At 40.7% G+C, this 17351-nt stretch overlaps 1 protein-coding gene and 1 long non-coding RNA gene across 9 annotated transcripts in view; one reads left to right on the top strand and one right to left on the bottom strand.

Moving 5' to 3' along the window:
* LOC128339826 (serotriflin-like) overlaps window positions 1–4097 on the bottom strand; it is a 45946-nt gene extending 41849 nt beyond the window's left edge. For 3 of the 8 annotated variants that reach the window (XM_053284276.1, XM_053284280.1, XM_053284279.1), the window contains exon 1: window positions 980–4097. The gene's annotated coding sequence lies outside the window, so the exon portion shown is untranslated. Of the gene's footprint in view, window positions 1–652; window positions 921–979 lie in introns of those variants that run through there. The other 5 variants (XM_053284277.1, XM_053284282.1, XM_053284281.1 and 2 more) reach the window with 3 other exon arrangements.
* An 8660-nt stretch (window positions 4098–12757) lies between these two features.
* LOC128339834 (uncharacterized) lies at window positions 12758–15674 on the top strand. The gene is made up of 2 exons (XR_008313247.1): window positions 12758–14287; window positions 15230–15674. It is a non-coding gene; the product is annotated as an uncharacterized LOC128339834 (long non-coding RNA).
* The last annotated feature ends 1677 nt before the right edge of the window (window positions 15675–17351 follow it).

The following is a 17351-nucleotide window of genomic DNA, read 5'->3' as shown; positions in this document are numbered from 1 at the left end:
ACAATGTAAAATAAGACTAATGAAGTTAAACAAATTAAATTAATCAAGTTAAAAGACCAGACTAAAACCACAATTTTTAAAGTTTCAAATTGAAAGTCATTTAAAAAGCCAAAAAATTGAGAACTATCAAAACTACATCCTCTTTAAAAGTATGTGTTTTTAATTGGTTGCTAAAAAGACCAAGTTTTTTTAATTCTGAATGTTTTAAAACTAGTGCCCCAGGTGAGACACGAACTCACAACCATGGTGTTGTGCTTTTGCACAAATACCCTATGCAATCCTTTGCACATGTGGAAAAATTCTTTTTATTAATAACTTTCTAAAAGCCATCTTAAAAACCTGGGTTTTCAATTGTTGATAGAACGCACATTTTAGAAATCTACTCCACATCAGTGAACAGCAATGAGAGTAAAAACTAACTAACTTTTTGATTGAGAATGCACATAGTATATTTGTCTGTAACCTTGTTGTTGTTGTTGTTGTTGTTGTTGTTGTTGTTATTATTATTCCTCAGCTATCCTCTCGGGTGGGAGGGTGGTTTAAAAAATAATAATGATATTTTAACTGAAATTACTCATTGGATAATTTCAAACCTATCCTGTCATACCAACAATGATGTCAAAGTTGCTCTTGTGGAGAGACTGAACCGAACCTTGAAAACACGTATGTGGAGGTATTTTACTGCTCACAACACATTCCAGTATATTGATGTCCTGCCTCAGCTCCTAAAGAGCTATAACCACAGCTTTCACAGAACCATACAATGCAGGCCGGTAGATGTCACAAGCAGCAACGACCTGTCTGTTTGGAGAAGAGTCTATGGCCGCAGTAGCCATAAAAAAGCAAAGTCTCCAGTGTTAAGAAAAGGAGATCACGTCAGGATTTCTAAGATTAAAGGAGTTTTTGAGAAAGGTTATGAACAGAACTACACCACAGAATTGTTTATAGTGGACCAAGTCATCAGAAAAGCTGAACACACCCGGTCTATCTGCTAAAAGACTACATGGGTGAGCCAGTTCTCGGGAGCTTCTATCATGAAGAATTACAGAAGGTAATTTGTCCCTCCAAGGAGAGGACAAACTGTACAGGGTTGGAACAATTCTAGCTACAAAAGGGCGTGGTAAAGTAAAACGACATTTAGTGAAGTGGGTAGGCGAACAGCCACAGGCGAACAAGAACATTAATAAAATAGCTACAATGTAAAATAAGACTAATGAAGTTAAACAAATTAAATTAATCAAGTTAAAAGACCAGACTAAAACCACAATTTTTAAAGTTTCAAATTGAAAGTCATTTAAGAAGCCAAAAAATTGAGAACTATCAAAACTACATCCTCTTTAAAAATATGCGTTTTTAATTGGTTGCTAAAAAGACCAAGTTTTTTTAATTCTGAATGTTTTAAAACTAGTGCCCCAGGTGAGACACGAACTCACAACCATGGTGTTGTGCTTTTGCACAAATACCCTATGCTATCCATTGCACGTGTGGAAACATTCTTTTTATTAATAACTTTCTAAAAGCCATCTTAAAAACCTGGGTTTTCAATTGTTGATGGAACGCACATTTTAGAAATCTTCTCCACACCAGTGAACAGCAATGAGAGTAAAAACTAACTAACTTTTTGATTGAGAATGCACATAGTATATTTGTCTGTAACCTTATTATTATTATTATTATTATTATTATTATTATTATTATTATTATTCCTCAGCTATCCTCTCGGGTGGGAGGGTGGTTTAAAAAATAATAATGATATTTTAACTGAAATTACTCATTGGATAATTTCAAACCTATCCTGTCATACCAACAATGATGTCAAAGCTGCTCTTGTGGAGAGACTGAACCGAACCTTGAAAACACATATGTGGAGGTATTTTACTGCTCACAACACATTCCGGTATATTGCTGTCCTGCCTCAGCTCCTAAAGAGCTACAACCACAGCTTTCACAGAACCATACAATGCAGGCCGGTAGATGTCACAAGCAGCAACGACCTGTCTGTTTGGAGAAGAGTCTATGGCCGCAGTAGCCATAAAAAAGCAAAGTCTCCAGTGTTAAGAAAAGGAGATCACGTCAGGATTTCTAAAATTAAAGGAGTTTTTGAGAAAGGTTATGAACAGAACTACACCACAGAATTGTTTATAGTGGACCGAGTCATCAGAAAAGCTGGACACACCCGGTCTATCTGCTAAAAGACTACATGGGTGAGCCAGTTCTCGGGAGCTTCTATCATGAAGAATTACAGAAGGTAATTTGTCCCTCCAAGGAGAGGACAAACTGTACAGGGTTGGAACAATTCTAGCTACAAAAGGGCGTGGTAAAGTAAAACGACATTTAGTGAAGTGGGTAGGCGAACAGCCACAGGCGAACAAGAACATTAATAAAATAGCTACAATGTAAAATAAGACTAATGAAGTTAAACAAATTAAATTAATCAAGTTAAAAGACCAGACTAAAACCACAATTTTTAAAGTTTCAAATTGAAAGTCATTTAAGAAGCCAAAAAATTGAGAACTATCAAAACTACATCCTCTTTAAAAGTATGCGTTTTTAATTGGTTGCTAAAAAGACCAAGTTTTTTTAATTCTGAATGTTTTAAAACTAGTGCCCCAGGTGAGACACGAACTCACAACCATGGTGTTGTGCTTTTGCACAAATACCCTATGCTATCCATTGCACGTGTGGAAACATTCTTTTTATTAATAACTTTCTAAAAGCCATCTTAAAAACCTGGGTTTTCAATTGTTGATGGAACGCACATTTTAGAAATCTTCTCCACACCAGTGAACAGCAATGAGAGTAAAAACTAACTAACTTTTTGATTGAGAATGCACATAGTATATTTGTCTGTAACCTTCTTCTTCTTCTTCTTCTTCTTCTTCTTCTTCTTCTTCTTCTTCTTATTATTATTATTATTATTATTATTATTCCTCAGCTATCCTCTCGGGTGGGAGGGTGGTTTAAAAAATAATAATGATATTTTAACTGAAATTACTCATTGGATAATTTCAAACCTATCCTGTCATACCAACAATGATGTCAAAGCTGCTCTTGTGGAGAGACTGAACCGAACCTTGAAAACACGTATGTGGAGGTATTTTACTGCTCACAACACATTCCGGTATATTGCTGTCCTGCCTCAGCTCCTAAAGAGCTATAACCACAGCTTTCACAGAACCATACAATGCAGGCCGGTAGATGTCACAAGCAGCAACGACCTGTCTGTTTGGAGAAGAGTCTATGGCCGCAGTAGCCATAAAAAAGCAAAGTCTCCAGTGTTAAGAAAAGGAGATCACGTCAGGATTTCTAAAATTAAAGGAGTTTTTGAGAAAGGTTATGAACAGAACTACACCACAGAATTGTTTATAGTGGACCGAGTCATCAGAAAAGCTGGACACACCCGGTCTATCTGCTAAAAGACTACATGGGTGAGCCAGTTCTCGGGAGCTTCTATCATGAAGAATTACAGAAGGTAATTTGTCCCTCCAAGGAGAGGACAAACTGTACAGGGTTGGAACAATTCTAGCTACAAAAGGGCGTGGTAAAGTAAAACGACATTTAGTGAAGTGGGTAGGCGAACAGCCACAGGCGAACAAGAACATTAATAAAATAGCTACAATGTAAAATAAGACTAATGAAGTTAAACAAATTAAATTAATCAAGTTAAAAGACCAGACTAAAACCACAATTTTTAAAGTTTCAAATTGAAAGTCATTTAAGAAGCCAAAAAATTGAGAACTATCAAAACTACATCCTCTTTAAAAATATGCGTTTTTAATTGGTTGCTAAAAAGACCAAGTTTTTTTAATTCTGAATGTTTTAAAACTAGTGCCCCAGGTGAGACACGAACTCACAACCATGGTGTTGTGCTTTTGCACAAATACCCTATGCTATCCATTGCACGTGTGGAAACATTCTTTTTATTAATAACTTTCTAAAAGCCATCTTAAAAACCTGGGTTTTCAATTGTTGATGGAACGCACATTTTAGAAATCTTCTCCACACCAGTGAACAGCAATGAGAGTAAAAACTAACTAACTTTTTGATTGAGAATGCACATAGTATATTTGTCTGTAACCTTATTATTATTATTATTATTATTATTATTATTATTATTATTATTATTATTATTCCTCAGCTATCCTCTCGGGTGGGAGGGTGGTTTAAAAAATAATAATGATATTTTAACTGAAATTACTCATTGGATAATTTCAAACCTATCCTGTCATACCAACAATGATGTCAAAGCTGCTCTTGTGGAGAGACTGAACCGAACCTTGAAAACACATATGTGGAGGTATTTTACTGCTCACAACACATTCCGGTATATTGCTGTCCTGCCTCAGCTCCTAAAGAGCTACAACCACAGCTTTCACAGAACCATACAATGCAGGCCGGTAGATGTCACAAGCAGCAACGACCTGTCTGTTTGGAGAAGAGTCTATGGCCGCAGTAGCCATAAAAAAGCAAAGTCTCCAGTGTTAAGAAAAGGAGATCACGTCAGGATTTCTAAAATTAAAGGAGTTTTTGAGAAAGGTTATGAACAGAACTACACCACAGAATTGTTTATAGTGGACCGAGTCATCAGAAAAGCTGGACACACCCGGTCTATCTGCTAAAAGACTACATGGGTGAGCCAGTTCTCGGGAGCTTCTATCATGAAGAATTACAGAAGGTAATTTGTCCCTCCAAGGAGAGGACAAACTGTACAGGGTTGGAACAATTCTAGCTACAAAAGGGCGTGGTAAAGTAAAACGACATTTAGTGAAGTGGGTAGGCGAACAGCCACAGGCGAACAAGAACATTAATAAAATAGCTACAATGTAAAATAAGACTAATGAAGTTAAACAAATTAAATTAATCAAGTTAAAAGACCAGACTAAAACCACAATTTTTAAAGTTTCAAATTGAAAGTCATTTAAGAAGCCAAAAAATTGAGAACTATCAAAACTACATCCTCTTTAAAAGTATGCGTTTTTAATTGGTTGCTAAAAAGACCAAGTTTTTTTAATTCTGAATGTTTTAAAACTAGTGCCCCAGGTGAGACACGAACTCACAACCATGGTGTTGTGCTTTTGCACAAATACCCTATGCTATCCATTGCACGTGTGGAAACATTCTTTTTATTAATAACTTTCTAAAAGCCATCTTAAAAACCTGGGTTTTCAATTGTTGATGGAACGCACATTTTAGAAATCTTCTCCACACCAGTGAACAGCAATGAGAGTAAAAACTAACTAACTTTTTGATTGAGAATGCACATAGTATATTTGTCTGTAACCTTCTTCTTCTTCTTCTTCTTCTTCTTCTTCTTCTTCTTCTTCTTCTTATTATTATTATTATTATTATTATTATTATTCCTCAGCTATCCTCTCGGGTGGGAGGGTGGTTTAAAAAATAATAATGATATTTTAACTGAAATTACTCATTGGATAATTTCAAACCTATCCTGTCATACCAACAATGATGTCAAAGCTGCTCTTGTGGAGAGACTGAACCGAACCTTGAAAACACGTATGTGGAGGTATTTTACTGCTCACAACACATTCCGGTATATTGCTGTCCTGCCTCAGCTCCTAAAGAGCTATAACCACAGCTTTCACAGAACCATACAATGCAGGCCGGTAGATGTCACAAGCAGCAACGACCTGTCTGTTTGGAGAAGAGTCTATGGCCGCAGTAGCCATAAAAAAGCAAAGTCTCCAGTGTTAAGAAAAGGAGATCACGTCAGGATTTCTAAAATTAAAGGAGTTTTTGAGAAAGGTTATGAACAGAACTACACCACAGAATTGTTTATAGTGGACCGAGTCATCAGAAAAGCTGGACACACCCGGTCTATCTGCTAAAAGACTACATGGGTGAGCCAGTTCTCGGGAGCTTCTATCATGAAGAATTACAGAAGGTAATTTGTCCCTCCAAGGAGAGGACAAACTGTACAGGGTTGGAACAATTCTAGCTACAAAAGGGCGTGGTAAAGTAAAACGACATTTAGTGAAGTGGGTAGGCGAACAGCCACAGGCGAACAAGAACATTAATAAAATAGCTACAATGTAAAATAAGACTAATGAAGTTAAACAAATTAAATTAATCAAGTTAAAAGACCAGACTAAAACCACAATTGTTAAAGTTTCAAATTGAAAGTCATTTAAGAAGCCAAAAAATTGAGAACTATCAAAACTACATCCTCTTTAAAAGTATGCGTTTTTAATTGGTTGCTAAAAAGACCAAGTTTTTTTAATTCTGAATGTTTTAAAACTAGTGCCCCAGGTGAGACACGAACTCACAACCATGGTGTTGTGCTTTTGCACAAATACCCTATGCTATCCATTGCACGTGTGGAAACATTCTTTTTATTAATAACTTTCTAAAAGCCATCTTAAAAACCTGGGTTTTCAATTGTTGATGGAACGCACATTTTAGAAATCTTCTCCACACCAGTGAACAGCAATGAGAGTAAAAACTAACTAACTTTTTGATTGAGAATGCACATAGTATATTTGTCTGTAACCTTATTATTATTATTATTATTATTCCTCAGATATCCTCTCGGGTGGGAGGGTGGTTTAAAAAATAATAATGATATTTTAACTGAAATTACTCATTGGATAATTTCAAACCTATCCTGTCATACCAACAATGATGTCAAAGCTGCTCTTGTGGAGAGACTGAACCGAACCTTGAAAACACGTATGTGGAGGTATTTTACTGCTCACAACACATTCCGGTATATTGCTGTCCTGCCTCAGCTCCTAAAGAGCTATAACCACAGCTTTCACAGAACCATACAATGCAGGCCGGTAGATGTCACAAGCAGCAACGACCTGTCTGTTTGGAGAAGAGTCTATGGCCGCAGTAGCCATAAAAAAGCAAAGTCTCCAGTGTTAAGAAAAGGAGATCACGTCAGGATTTCTAAGATTAAAGGAGTTTTTGAGAAAGGTTATGAACAGAACTACACCACAGAATTGTTTATAGTGGACCGAGTCATCAGAAAAGCTGAACACACCCGGTCTATCTGCTAAAAGACTACATGGGTGAGCCAGTTCTCGGGAGCTTCTATCATGAAGAATTACAGAAGGTAATTTGTCCCTCCAAGGAGAGGACAAACTGTACAGGGTTGGAACAATTCTAGCTACAAAAGGGCGTGGTAAAGTAAAACGACATTTAGTGAAGTGGGTAGGCGAACAGCCACAGGCGAACAAGAACATTAATAAAATAGCTACAATGTAAAATAAGACTAATGAAGTTAAACAAATTAAATTAATCAAGTTAAAAGACCAGACTAAAACCACAATTTTTAAAGTTTCAAATTGAAAGTCATTTAAAAAGCCAAAAAATTGAGAACTATCAAAACTACATCCTCTTTAAAAGTATGCGTTTTTAATTGGTTGCTAAAAAGACCAAGTTTTTTTAATTCTGAATGTTTTAAAACTAGTGCCCCAGGTGAGACACGAACTCACAACCATGGTGTTGTGCTTTTGCACAAATACCCTATGCTATCCATTGCACGTGTGGAAACATTCTTTTTATTAATAACTTTCTAAAAGCCATCTTAAAAACCTGGGTTTTCAATTGTTGATGGAACGCACATTTTAGAAATCTTCTCCACACCAGTGAACAGCAATGAGAGTAAAAACTAACTAACTTTTTGATTGAGAATGCACATAGTATATTTGTCTGTAACCTTATTATTATTATTATTATTATTCCTCAGATATCCTCTCGGGTGGGAGGGTGGTTTAAAAAATAATAATGATATTTTAACTGAAATTACTCATTGGATAATTTCAAACCTATCCTGTCATACCAACAATGATGTCAAAGCTGCTCTTGTGGAGAGACTGAACCGAACCTTGAAAACACGTATGTGGAGGTATTTTACTGCTCACAACACATTCCGGTATATTGCTGTCCTGCCTCAGCTCCTAAAGAGCTACAACCACAGCTTTCACAGAACCATACAATGCAGGCCGGTAGATGTCACAAGCAGCAACGACCTGTCTGTTTTGAGAAGAGTCTATGGCCGCAGTAGCCATAAAAAAGCAAAGTCTCCAGTGTTAAGAAAAGGAGATCACGTCAGGATTTCTAAAATTAAAGGAGTTTTTGAGAAAGGTTATGAACAGAACTACACCACAGAATTGTTTATAGTGGACCGAGTCATCAGAAAAGCTGGACACACCCGGTCTATCTGCTAAAAGACTACATGGGTGAGCCAGTTCTCGGGAGCTTCTGTAACCTTCTTCTTCTTCTTCTTCTTCTTCTTCTTCTTCTTCTTCTTCTTCTTCTTCTTCTTCTTCTTATTATTATTATTATTATTATTATTATTATTATTATTCCTCAGCTATCCTCTCGGGTGGGAGGGTGGTTTAAAAAATAATAATGATATTTTAACTGAAATGACGTGATCTCCTTTTCTTAACACTGGAGACTTTGCTTTTTTATGGATACTGCGGCCATAGACTCTTCTCCATACAGACAGGTCGTTGCTGCTTGTGACATCTACCGGCCTGCATTGTATGTTCCATCAACAATTGAAAACCCAGGTTTTTAAGATGGCTTTTAGAAAGTTATTAATAAAAAGAATGTTTCCACACGTGCAATGGATAGCATAGGGTATTTGTGCAAAAGCACAACACCATGGTTGTGAGTTCGTGTCTCACCTGGGGCACTAGTTTTAAAACATTCAGAATTAAAAAAACTTGGTCTTTTTAGCAACCAATTAAAAACGCATACTTTTAAAGAGGATGTAGTTTTGATAGTTCTCAATTTTTTGGCTTTTTAAATGACTTTCAATTTGAAACTTTAAAAATTGTGGTTTTAGTCTGGTCTTTTAACTTGATTAATTTAATTTGTTTAACTTCATTAGTCTTATTTTATATTGTAGCTATTTTATTAATGTTCTTGTTTGCCTGTGGCTGTTCGCCTACCCACTTCACTAAATGTCGTTTTACTTTACCACGCCCTTTTGTAGCTAGAATTGTTTCAATACTGTACAGTTTGTCCTCTCCTTGGAGGGACAAATTACCTTCTGTAATTCTTCATGATAGAAGCTCCCGAGAACTGGCTCACCCATGTAGTCTTTTAGCAGATAGACCGGGTGTGTTCAGCTTTTCTGATGACTCGGTCCAGTATAAACAATTCTGTGGTGTAGTTCTGTTCATAACCTTTCTCAAAAACTCCTTTAATCTTAGAAATCCTGACGTGATCTCCTTTTCTTAACACTGGAGACTTTGCTTTTTTATGGCTACTGCGGCCATAGACTCTTCTCCAAACAGACAGGTCGTTGCTGCTTGTGACATCTACCGGCCTGCATTGTATGGTTCTGTGAAAGCTGTGGTTATAGCTCTTTAGGAGCTGAGGCAGGACATCAATATACCGGAATGTGTTGTGAGCAGTAAAATACCTCCACATACGTGTTTTCAAGGTTCGGTTCAGTCTCTCCACAAGAGCAGCTTTGACATCATTGTTGGTGACAAAGTGGTGAATACCTTGCTCCTTTAACAGGGCCCCTACAGGATTATTTAAAAATTCCCTCCCTCTATCTGTCTGGAGCTTGCCAGGCTCTCGGCCTTCTCTGAAAATAGCTTTAAAAGCACCAGCCACTTCCCTCCCTGTTTTATCTTTTAGAGGTACAGCCCAGGCATATCTAGATAGAATGTCCACTACAGTCAAAATGTAGTTGTACCCATTGTTGTATTTACAATATTGTTGCATGTCCACTAAATTGGCCTGCCATTGTGCATCCACCCCTGAAACAATAGTCTTGTTTCTTTTAAAATGAACCCTTGCAGGTCTGTGTAGAGTGTAAGCATCCTGTTCTGAAAGCTATGCCTCAACATGCCTTTTACGCAACTCTTTACTCTGCTGTCTGGCCTCTTGAAATAGTGGGTTTACACCTCCAAAACTCCCCACTCTCCCAGGGGTGTAATATATTTTCTTTCGAATTTCTTCGGACCCTGCCATGGTTCTATTTAACACAGGTATGAACACACATATTTAAAACAAATTTCTTTTATTGGTCCCCATCAGTACACGCACAGGAAATGCAGGACACGTTGACATCCCTGAGGTGCATGTTCTCAATTCCCCCGTACCTGCACAAAAGAGGGGAATATTTTAATACTGACAGGTAAAAACACTGGTAAACAAAGCAAGGCAGATTAAATCCCCTCCAACTCACCAACTTTCCAGTTTCCGCAACAGGGTCTGGTTCTTCAGGCTTTGTAACCACAAGGCCGTCCATGGTTTCCTCCTCCTCACCGCTTTCAGATGATGAAGTAAAGCACACAGCCCTATAGTAATCGGACCATGGTTCGGTAGGGCTTGGGGTCAGGCAGTCACAAGATCCCCAGTCTTCGCTCAACCTGCAGCACTTACGCTCACAATAGGAGACTTTTGGCCTGGATGACAAGTAAGATTCGCACCCACACTCATCTGAATAAGTATACTCTCCATGTGAGCTATCACAACAAATATCGTCGCACCATGCAAATTGTGGTCTGCTCTTCACCCATTTTCTTCTTCTTCCTAAGCTGCTTTTGTTTCACAGGCCCTTCTGTTTCAGAATCTGATGAATACACGTTTCCCACTTTGGATGTAGTAGCTGGAGGCTCTCCATCTTCAGTTTCCATGGTGGTTACAAGGCTGGTGTCACAGCAGCCGCTATCTCATTCTAGTCTACCACCCGCATCCATTGGCTCTGTTGCAGAGTTAGTTTCTGAAACCTCACCAGCAACAAGGCCAGTCCTCTGATGGGTTTTCATACCAGTAGGAGGGAAGGACAGACTCCGCGCTTGCATAGTCTTAATCTTCGTGGGTGCCTGTGGCAATGATGGCTCAGTGGGGCGCGGTGGAGTCCTAGCATCAGTCATCGTCTCTGTTCAGCTGTAAAATGGTTTTCCTCTAAACACACCACCCCCCTAGTCCTGTTCGTAGAGGGGTCACTTGACCCCGTTTCACCCAATAAAGTTACACAAAATGGCTGCCCGGTCATTATCACGCCTGCGCACACGGACCTTTCCGGGGTCTGAAACCTGTTCCCATTGGTCCAGGGTGGCTAGGCGTGTTCGTAGAGGGGTCATATGCCCACCTTCGGGACACATCTGGACATATTCTGGGGGTAGGAGTGAAAGGTGGGGGCCAAACTTCCGGGGTGAGGGCGTACCCCTGCTATTTTATTGAATGGGAGAAGTGGTCTTGAAGGTACATGTGCCAAATCCTGAAGGGTTTTAAAGGTGATAACCAGTACTTTGAATTGGACTCAGAAGTGAATTGGCAGCCAATGTAGTGACTGCAACAAATGTGAAAGGTGATCATATTTTCTGCTGCCCATAAGCAGCCAGGCCACAGCATTTTGGGCCAGCTGAAGCTTCCGTGTCATCTTCAAAGGCAACCCCAGGTAGAGCACTTTGCAATAGTCCAACCGAGAGGTGACGAGGGCATGATTTACAGTTGCCAGGGCCTGCCAGTCGAGGTAAGGCCACAGTTGGTGTACCAGACGAAGCTGGGCAAAGGCTCTCCTGGCCATGGCTTCCAACTGCTGTTCCAGCAGGAGCTGTGAGTCCAGGATGACCTCCATATCGCAAGCCTGCTCTTTCAAGGGGAAAGCAGGCCCCTTTATCCTCCTCCTCCTCCTCCTCCTTTATTTATTTTCCATAAATAATACAAACATTACAAGCTGTTGTACAAAAGTTTAGGGAAGTATTTAATGGGCACAATGATGTGTAAAGGCAGAACATGCTATAGAATGAGCTTACATACCACACTGTCAGCCGGGCACTGGCTACATGGGGCACACCAGTGTTAGTGTGTGGGTGCTTCCACTGATGACAGGGCAGACTCTGTGCATCCTAAGTGCTGCATCTGGCACAGTGCTTAGGATGTACAGGACCTTCTCTGCCATCGACTGGAGCATCCACGTTCCGGTGAGTCCCACACATCTCTCTTGGATGCACAGCTGGCTGAGTGGTGTGTAAGTCAGTATTTTATTACAGAATTGTTGTATATGGCATTTTACACAGAATAAGAAGAGCGTTCCCAGTTCCAAAGAGGCTCACAGTCGGAACAAAAAATACTGAATTAAGCATGCCCTTTTCTGTTACCTTAGTGGATACAATTGGTGCATTACCTCTTGTATCTTCTTTGAGCCCTGCTCAGCATAAACAGAACAGGTGACTATATCAGTTATTGAGAAATTTATGGACATGGGAAATGGCACAAGAAACCAAAGAGTTTTATGAAGAATGACCATTTGTCAGGGAATAGTTTAACCAAATGTTATTTCAAATAACACCAGTATGTCTTTATGTCACACGCGTAACAACGATCGGGCAAGGGGAGACAGTTGTCTAGGGGCCCCACTGCCTGGAGGGGCCCCCCAGGGGCACCTCACGTGACTCCCCATTGCCTCCTACCCAGCCCCAAGGCCCCTCAGCCACTTGCCATGTTTGCCGTCTCTCCTGCTTGTTCTCCTGGCCCGCAATGGAAGCAGCAGGCAAGCTGCAAAGAGCTCCTTTTCTCCCACTTCTCAGCTGATCGGCGGGTGAGCGGGGCTTCCACGGAGGCCTCTGTGTAGGCCTCTGTGAAGCCTGAACTCAATTAGGGCCCAAGCAAGACAGGAAGGAGGAGGCAGCCAGAGTGGCCACCGCTGTTCTCTGCAGCAGAAGACCCCTTGCTGCCCTGCCCAGCCCAGCATTTGCCAGGTAGAGTGTGAACTCCTTTTTGTGGTTACCTTTCCCGCCCCCCCCCGAATATATAGGGATCTGCTTGCCATAGGGCTTTGATATGGGGGGTGGGACTGAGAAGTCTCTGAATATTTATTTTGAAACAGCTTGGAAAATTTGCTGGCTTAAAAAAAAAAACACTATCTAAAAAGTCCTATAAGTGGCTTGTTTCATGGCAGAAAATTACAAAAACTATTGGTTACAATATACAAATTACAAAAACAGTATTATATTTATTTTATTCATTCATTCATTCATTCATAAATACACTTATGTTCAAGTTGTTTTGCAACCCAGAAGGTCTGAGAGAGAACTGTGAAGCATGTGTGGTGCTTTTATTTGATTTTTCTTGTGTGTGAACTGCTCCCCAATAACTCGCAGGGACTGCAGGGTAAATCTGGCCATGTGAATGCAGCACCTCCATTCCAGAGGAGATGTGTCTTAAAGGGCTTTAAAAACCTCCTGTGAAAAACCTCCTGGAATCAAACTTGACTGAATTTGTTCAGAATTCTGAGAAAACAAACATAGGCTCACACTGCATGGTTGAAAGTCTCCTTTGCTAATCTACATAAAGTTTATGTAGTGCAAATGGAGTATACATTTGGACTATGGACAACATATTCTCCATTAATGACTATGTTTAATATCTTGTATTGTTATTAGTGGTCACTAAGAGTTGACACCAACTTGATGGCAATCAATCAATCAATCATAGTTATTAGAAATGCAGATAAATATGCCTTACAATTACTGTCCTTTACCCACAGGTGTATGTGGACATACACATGCTTTCAGGATGTACAAACTTACATTGCAGTGTAGAAATGTATTTGCCACATACTTTGCTCATACGGTTTTCACTGTTGTAGTATTGGATATGTAATGTGTGGTATGTAAAGTGTGCCGTCGAGGTGGTGTCGACTCCTGGTGACCACAGAGCCCCGTGGTTTTATTTTGGTAGAATACAGGAGGGGTTTACCATTGCCTCCTCCCACGTAGTATGAGATGATGCCTTCCTATATAGCACCTTCCTATATCGCTGCTGCCCAATATAGGTGTTTTCCATAGTCTTGGAAACAGTGGGATATGAATCGGCAACCTCATGCTTGCTAGGCAAGTCATTTCCCCGCTGCGCCATTAGGTGATACCTTGTATATTATTTAGAGAAAAAAAGTATCTATTGAACAATGAATGTACCCACATTTATTTTCCACTATTCACATCATCAGGTAGTCTGTGATAACTAGCATGCTGAAATTATGTTGTTAGTACCTTTTAAAAAAATTATTATTATTACATTTTATATCCTGTTCTTCCTCCAAGCAGCCCAGAGCAGTGTACTACATACTTAGGTTTCTCCTCACAACAACCCTGTGAAGTAGGTTAGGCTGAGAGAGAAGTGACTGGCCCAGAGTCACCCAGCTAGTCTCATGGCTGAATGGGGATTTGAACTCCAGTCGACGCAGTCCTAGTCCAGCACTCTAACCATTACACCACGCTGGCTGGCAATGTGATATTGAGTAGTCAGTGGTGGAACATGTACTTATTGTGATGGGGAGCTGCAGAAGGTAAGCTGATATTTGAGAAAAGAACCATTTCTTTTCATTCACATATGGTTGCACTTTTTTGCCCATTAACACTGTTCTTGGTGTACAGTCTTATTCTTGCTGTACAGGTTACAAATACAGTTATATCATTAATATTTTGTAACACCAGTAAATGAATCTAGGAGCAATTTCTGAAATTTTATTCAAAATGATTGTTATGGCTGAAATAATGTGTATACTTGTATCAGTAGTAGTACGGTAGTAGTAGCTTGTATCAGTAGTAGTAGGGTAGTACTAGTAGTATAAGTACCTGGGAGTGAAACCCATTGACCACAGTGGCATTTACTTTTGTGTAAAGATGGAGTGGACTTTTAAAATGTTATTTGTTGCCGTTGTTTTGGTCAGAGATGAGTTCAGTATGTTAGAAGCAGGAATAACCTGAAGAATGATTCTGTGCAGAGTGGCGAAACCTGTACATTTATAGTTTTTTTCTGAATGTACTTTGTTTCTGATGCAATCCTCCTGAGATATTGAGAGAGTGATTAATGACTTATGTTCATTCAGCTTTGAAACATATGTTCTCAGCTGTAATGTGTAAGTCACAATGTGACACACATGTATGTACTTCCATAATGACAGACTTCTTCAGGTCTGTCAAGTTCATTGTTGATTAATTTATGTTCCCAACCCCACCACAGAAGTATGTTCTCAGCTGTAATGTGTAAGTCACAATATGACACACATGTACGTACTTCCATAATGACAGACTTCTTCAGGTCTGTCAAGTTCATTGTTGATTTATTTATGTTTTCCTCCTCAAGTATGCTTCTGCTGATCAGAAAAGGAAAATGCAGATGATTAAAATAAAAACATTGCCCCAGGTCAAAACTTAATGTTAATATTCTTACCAGAAGTAATTACTGTTGCATGTGGTCTAATTCCATATTTGTGTTTGGTTGCTAGTACTACAGTTCATATAAAAAGTTAAGATGAGTCCCCGCCCCCCACAGGAATTGGGAAGGTATTTACAGAGACCATCATTCTGCAGTATTACGGCTACAAGTTTTTCGTTTTGCTGAACACATAATGGAACAATAGTTTAAAATATTGTTGTGCAATGAAATCTGCAGGAGGTGGCAGCAAGCTGACATGGTGTTCTGTTTTCACAATGCGGATAGTTATGAAACCAAAAGATAATACTGAAGAATTGCACTTGAATGCTGAACATTCTGAGACCTGTGGATTCCTCTCTTTGCCCTATGACATGTGACAAAGACAACTGGGGACGATTATTATCATTTCTAGTGCTGCATGTTCCCTGACCTTTTTTCATTAATTGCAACCTTTTCATTTGAAATTACTTCTCATTTCACTTCCGCCAAATAAACATGCAATATTTTCACTCTAATTGTGTTTTGATATCTTGCACCTGGCCGGGCTGCCTGATTAGTGGGGGTGAGAGCCTCACCCATTGGGCTTCTGACCTCCTGGCCCTAATTAGGATGGGCAGCAGCCAGGGGTGCATCTGTTGGCACAGGCCGCCGGCAGGTGGCTGCAGAAGCCAGCGGCCAAAGGAGGCCAGCCTTTGGTGGTGGCCTTTGGGGGTGGGACTGAGGGCTGAGGCCAAGTCACTGTCTTGGACTCCTTTCCTATAGTGCCAAGCGTCGTTTTCTTCTCGCCCAGCTATTCACAGCTATGTATCAGGGATCTGGTATAAGTGTGGGAATAGGGGGCGCTTCTGGGGGTTCTGGAGCAGCTATCACAGTAGTGGTGGGGAATAGAAGATTTGGCATTGGCAGGTCAGCAGATTGTTATAGGGGAAGGGAAACCTGACATTTAATATCTGTTTCCCCTTCTGGTTGTCCTGTCAGCTCTCAGGCATTGGTGTGTAGTTCCATCCACCCACAGAGCCTGACCTTGCTCCTTTGCGATGCCAGATCAATTCAAAATAAGACCAAGATCATCCATAATTTGATCATAGATGAGGGAGCTGACTTGGCTTGTATAACTGAGACCTGGTTAGGAGAGGCAAGTGGCCTGGTATGGGCTCAGCTTCTTCCTGCTGGGTAGTCTGCGCTGAAGCAGGTTTGGGGAAGTGGGTAGGGGAGTGGAATGTCTGTGATCCATCAGAATAACATCTCCCTTACCAGAATCCCTGTGAGACAATTAGACCATATTTCCACGCTGCTAGACTGGAAAGAGGTGGAGGGGGGGGAGAGGAAGGCCTGCCCACACTACTGCTGGGTGTGGATTGCACATGTGCAGGGGGTGCACCAGCACCCTTCTCCTGATCTCTGGACCTCCTAATCTGTTCCTCTCTAATTCTCTTGACCAGGAGTTCCCTCCACCTGGGAAAGTTGCCAGCATAAATGACGTTGCCCTTGATTGCAAAGACAAGCAGACATACTCCTCTTTGTCATCCAACTTATTAATCAGCCTCTCGAAAGTCCAGACCTCAGCTGGCCCACCAGTGCTTGGCCATCCCGAATGGTGAGCGAGGCTTGGAGTTCATCCATGAGAAGGAGAAGCACAGCAGGCAGGACCTGGCTCAGAGGAGAGGCATCGGCACATAGGAACATAGGAAACTGCCATTTACTGAGTCAGACCATTGGTCTATCTAGCTCAGTATTGTCTTCACAGACTGGCAGTGGCTTCTCCAAGGTTGCAGGCAGGAATCTCTCTCAGCCAGGCAGGAATCTCTCTCAGCCCTATCTTGGAGAAGCCAGTGAGGGAACTTGAAACCTTCTGCTCTTCCCAGAGTGGCTTCATCCCCTGAAGGGAATATCTTGCAGTGCTCACACATCAAGGTCTTCATTGCAAACAGGAAGGGCCTGATTGCCAACACCATCCTGCACATGAGTTTCTATTCCGGGTTAGAGAGGTTGCACACGCCCAAGCCCTTGTTCCTTGCCAGGTCATCAAGGGCCACTTCCTGCTCCAGCAGGTGCTGGGGCAAGAGGAAGGTGGAGTGCCACCGGTTCACTACATCCCTGGGGATGAGATGGTGAGGGAGCTGATGTTCATGCTGCCGCTCACGGAGCATGCACCTGGATCTCTCACTCTGATTTCTCACTGCTGTGATCAG

The sequence above is a fragment of the Hemicordylus capensis genome, chromosome 1 (assembly GCF_027244095.1).
Source record: "Hemicordylus capensis ecotype Gifberg chromosome 1, rHemCap1.1.pri, whole genome shotgun sequence".
In the NCBI taxonomy this organism is placed as follows: Eukaryota; Metazoa; Chordata; class Lepidosauria; order Squamata; family Cordylidae; genus Hemicordylus; species Hemicordylus capensis.
The sequence above is the reverse complement of the archived record's forward strand: the minus strand, read 5'-3'. Positions and strand labels throughout refer to the sequence as shown.